This window comes from Malurus melanocephalus, unplaced genomic scaffold (genome assembly GCF_030028575.1).
Source record: "Malurus melanocephalus ecotype Western Australia unplaced genomic scaffold, MMel_1.1 scaffold_1030, whole genome shotgun sequence".
NCBI lineage: Eukaryota > Metazoa > Chordata > Aves > Passeriformes > Maluridae > Malurus > Malurus melanocephalus.
Window position 1 is genome coordinate 10173 of NW_026624262.1, and position 5594 is coordinate 15766.

A 5594-nucleotide genomic window follows, 5' to 3' on the forward strand; every position below is an offset into this window, starting at 1 on the left:
TATCTCCATAAACCTTTCTTCTGAATCATTRTCAAAATTAGTGTTGGAAACCAAGGTGATAAAATAAACCTCGTAATTTAAAAGAATTCTCTTGCTTAGTGATTCCTCTGTCTCAGGATTTTCAGGTAGCTGGAATATGGAGAGATCTCTTTTTCTCTGTGCAGATAGGACAAACACTGAGGATTAGATCCTTCATTTTGTCATCCACCCCACCATGTGAAAAGCAAAAATTAACAAAAACCACACGTGGAGTTTCTGATAAAGCCTGTAGCATTTTCATAGATTCCTGAGATATTTTCTYTCAGCTTTGCAATGAATTACTGATGTCTATTTAAACTCACATATCTCATGTTCAGTCAATTAGAAAGCAGAGCAGTCATATATTGAAAATTATTCATAACTTTGTTCATGAGTAATGGCAACAAGCTTATTCCTCTATTATTTCTGAAGCCCTTTAATGCAAGCCAGTGACCAATGATTTATTCATGAAAATATTCGCACATTTCAAAAGTTTAATGAATGTTAGCATGAATAATTGACAGAATTTGTGTTATTTGTTCTCATTGCTCATTATTTTCCTATTCAAAAAGGCATCAGTCATCCACTTAAAGAGCATTAGAAGATAATGATCACAGCATTGGRTCAGACAGGTGTTTTGTCTCATCCTGGGTTGTGTTTCTATCAATTCTGGTTACCAGAAGGGCAGGTGCAGGGAACRCTGCCCCAGATATCTGCAYTGCCCTCAGGTTAAAGGTTTTTTTTACTCATCAGCTTGGTTTGCTCATTACCCAGAGATCTTTTCCAAATCATAAAAAGATCTCTATTCACCTCTGTCACGAAATGGAAACCTCTAGTGATTTTAGACAAGCTGCAGATTTACTCACTGGGCACATAAAACTAATCCAGTTTTGCCTCCCAGTGAGTTCAGTACCTTAGTGATAGCACGTAGCCGTTAATTTGGTAGGTTAATAAAATATTTCCTTTGGAAAATCATATTCCAGATGACCTTTGATCTATTTAAATGAGTTGTCTGTCATTGTTCTTGAGACCTCTCTGTTGCATGACATGAAAAGACCAAAAGGAGCAGTTTATTGTAAAAGTGCCATTCATTTACTCAGCCATGAACCCTCTTGTTCTTTTCTTCTCTCAGTCAAATGCTGATGTTCCCAGTCACTTTGCATGTCTTAAAGATTACTGATTCTTCTGTCTCCTTTTTTGGWGGTGGACTGAGCAATGCAGACCCTGTTTTCCAGGTGACAACTATTYGCTTATCCAATAAAATAATTCCAATTTTAACATCTCTTACTCTCCCACGCTAATCAAAGTTTTCTTTTGCCTATTTGGTTTGGGATTTTTTTTTTCCTGATCACTGCTGTACTAGAGCAGAATTGGATTGTTCACAGGAATGCCAATACCCTTCTTTGTGCGGCCCAGAAAGGCTTTAAGTATTTCACTCCTCCTGTAATTGTTCTGCATCAGCCAACGTTAATTTCCATTAGCAATCCAAATGTGAGGTTCACCCAAATTAATTAACATACTGTGACATACTTCAGTTCTTATTCCCTTTTCCTAAGAGCAACAATTTTGATAAAGAAATTCTAAGTTCTTAGAAAACCCAAATGTTAATCTTTTACTGTGAAAAAGGATCGTTCACGTGTAGTTTCTGTTTTCACCTTCTTAGCTAGCTTCCAGCTTGGAATAACAATCTATCTATTCTATCACAACTTAAATCTGTCAAAGAATTTAAGACAATATATAAATACCTATGTAAAWAGGCTTATCAGGCTGTTTTTCTTGGTCTTTAAGTTTGATGCTTCAAAGAATATAAATCAGATAACTTTTTTTTTTTTCTCCTATATGTAAATCTAGGGGTTTTTTTTGTTCAAATCAATTTAGGTGGAATTGAAATGAGGCTTTTCAATAGATATTACCTAAACTAATCCAGTGCCTGTCCTAAAGATAGCTGTGCTCGCTGCTGTCCTCCCGTTCTTGTGTAGCGTATCTGACTTCAGCCACAACTTGCGTACTTTTGCTATCAGCGCAGCCACTTCAGTTTCAAATGCTTTCCAAACCCTTGAATATTTATCCACGAGGTCCTTGTGATATGCTGCTGTTTAGTTTATCAGTTTGTTCCAATGTTTCCCCTCTCGRTGTTTCATGTTCTGACAGCTCATGTGGTTTCTCGTGTCTCGAAAAATCCATGAGTCTAATGTGGATATTGGCACAGCATCATTTGCAGAGGGGATTTAACCAAACAAATAATTCAGAGCCTCTGCAAAGTTCTCTCCCTCATTAATTACTCCAGTTAGCCCCTTGATATGCAGCAGATCCCGGCGGTTCCTGCTGAACCTGGGTGAATTTGTTGTCTTGTCACGTTGGTTTTTTTGGTCTTCAAGCTTGATGCTTCAAAAAATATAAATAAGACAACACTTTGTTAGGTTTTTTTTTTAAAAAAAAAAAGAAATCTGCGACTTTTTCTCTCTCCTATATGTAAACCTAGTTTTTGTTAGTTTCAATCAATTTATCTGGAAGTGAAACACAGYTTTTCAGTTTATAATACCTAAGATTAATGCAGACCTTTCAGAAATGTCCTGCAGTTTCGCCCTCTGCACACAACCCCATTAACTCTTGTCAGTTTGCTCATCCTTGGCCCTCTTATTTTAAAACTGACATTTTGTTTGTTTTTGTTTTTTTTATAATTCCCTCCCTTAGCCCTGGGCTTCACCAGAGATGAGCTGTCATCTCCTCAAAGCTGCTTGCTTGGCTCAAACAACCTCTTGGACTTAAACACTTCACGATAACTTCTTTCCTGTCTTTTGTTTGCTTTCCACATGAATTCACTGAATCAGAAGCTGTCTTTTGAAATACCTGTTGTTTCAAATTCATGGATTTTTCTTTCTTTCTCTTTCATTCTTTGCTTTTTTTCTTTTTAATTTGTTTTATTTCTGCCTTCTGTGCTCTTTAAGCAGTTCACTAATTACAAAAAGTTTTAGCCTCATGCTCTTAATGTAGCAATGAGTTTATTGTTTTTCAGTGTTTTGGATGTATCATGTCTTCAGCTTTTTAGTTAAGAGCACCTCCTCTTATGTTCTGCAGTTATTCTCGAAATCACTTAGGAATTGATTGTTTTTTTAAAATGTTTGTACCAGTTGTCCTGCCAACATCCAGGTGAACTCACYGAGGGTTACCATTTTATTAGGCTTTGTTACCTCTAATTTCTCTCTAAATAATCCATCAAATATCCCAGATATTTCCTGGACTCAGGGTTTAATAAGAGAAGGATATTTTTTCACTTAGMACACTGGACTGAGACCAAGTTGATCACAGATAAGCTCCTGACCWTGCCACCAACCTTCTGCCTGATTTSTGACACATTCCTGTGGCCTGACACAAAGTCTGCCGAGGTCAGAGACCAACATTTGTCACCTTGGATAGTCTTTGCYTTGGCATCCTGAGGCAGGGACAATAATTGTTCCCATTCGGAGGGATTCACTTCCCTCAGATTGTTGGATAACGAAGTTCAGCTGTGGTGCTGCCAAATGGGAAAAAGGAGCAGACAGACTCCATCCACAGGGTTTTTCTTTGCACTGGAGTGTCGGAAATTTGAGCTTTTAGGACATGGTTGCTGGGAAAGTTTCTTTCAGGAAAGGAGGAGCAGTAAAATGTTCGGTGTCCCTCAAACAAAAGGTACTGAAGCTGCATCTTCTCCAGATCTTGGTGAGAAATAAGAGAGACGTTTTCTCTGCTGTTGCTTTTCCATGCTTAGGCTAAGCTCAAACTGATCTCCTGATCCATTACCCACCCTAATTTYACTTTTTTAGCAGTGTATATTCAGCTGATGAAAGCTGTCAGAGCACGAGTGACACGAAAGGAGAGGCCAAAGAAAGTTCTATATTTAACCTGCCAATGTTGTGCCTTCTCACTGTGACCTTGAGCCCTAGCAGTGAGAATTTAAACAGGGAATCTTGGTTGTAAAGTTTCTTCCTTTAGCCAGAAGGCTCTTAAATGTGAGGAAAAGCAGGGAAGAAGAAAGGTAAAATAAGTTACCCTTGTGCTTTTGACATTTATGATAGCCAGCACACTTAACTGCCAYTAGAAGGAAAGAACACATGAAGGGCTCACTGTTAAATTCTCATTAAAAATGTCTGTTTGATGTCTGCTAGTCATTTTCACAATCTGATCCACTGGGAGTAAATGTAGGGATTTTTACCGAAAGGTTTTGACATCAGAAGCKATTTCCTGTAAGGAATATCCTACTGTTATTAATTATTTTGCTATGTGATTCAGTAAGAGGGGAAAAAAAGGTATATACAATTAGAAAAAAAAGCAAGGAGAGAAAAAAGAAAGAAGGTGAACAAAACCATTTGTTATGTTTTGTCTGAAGAAAGCCTGTAACTCTCTCTCCTTCCCTTTCTTTAGCAGAGACTGTTTCTCCTACTTTGCAGCAGAGGAGAATGCAAAATACCTGGTTTTAAAAAACCCAGATAACTCAATCACTGCCATCCCTTCTGAATGACAAATTTTACGATTAATATTCCACATTATTGTCTTTTATGCCTCCTAAAAATCAAAGAGGGGTGTGGAAATGACACAGCTGAAAAGATGAGGAGTAATTTTCTCGTTACTGCTTTCACAAAGTAGTGACAAGGGCTGAATTCTTGGTTCCACCACAGATTGCTGACATGGCCTTAGAAACCTCCTGTACCTCAGCTTCTAACATGGAAATTGTATAAAATAACATTTTCATTCTCACAAGCTTTGTCTTTGCTCTTCCTGTTTAGATTTTTAAATGTTTAGTGCTGACTCTTCTGGAAATGCTGCCAAAYTTACCCTTAAYTTTAMCTAAAWYTGRKCACCCACAGRAACAATGAATTATATATTATCCTTSAAACACTCAGTTGCTTTTTATTCCACATGAAAATTGCCTAAAAACATGGACTTTTGGAGAGCAAAAGTTTTTCCATTGACCCAGGATGTTGCTGGCACATACAGCTTTACATGGGCTGGTATCCCAAATTATCCTGGGGTGTTTCACTGTTCCCTTTGGCTGTCACTGCTGCCTGACACTTGTGAGAGAGAACAGTGGGAATATTGGCTGAGGGAGGGTTGATTTTATACTCAGAGCCTCACACACAAGCAGCAAGTGAGCCATCAATGCTCACCCTGCTTTACTCTTTCTGCTCACCAGAAATTTTTTGTCCTTTTTGTCCGGGTTCTTGTTAAAACTWCTACAAGAATCTTTGAAAAGTTAGTTAATTAACCCCTAATCCCATGAGAAGACCTCCTGCAAATAAATCCAAAGATTCTATGTTTTATTTATTCATTGTAGCAGTTGGAGAATTTTAATACACACCCGGTTTCCAGGCTGACCTTGACGCCAATCAGAGTGTGCTTTACTGCCTCACTGTCCATAACTCTAATATTAAAGATCTCAGCCTTGCAGACACAATTTTCGTTCATCTAAAGGCATTTTTGTGCCCATTATAAGTGTTGTCTTCAGGGAGGAGCAGTGGGTTGAGAAAGGTAAAATGTGGCCACAGCTCTGGCATCTCTTTTCATTCTTGTACTTCCAGCAACAAACATTGTCTCTAACC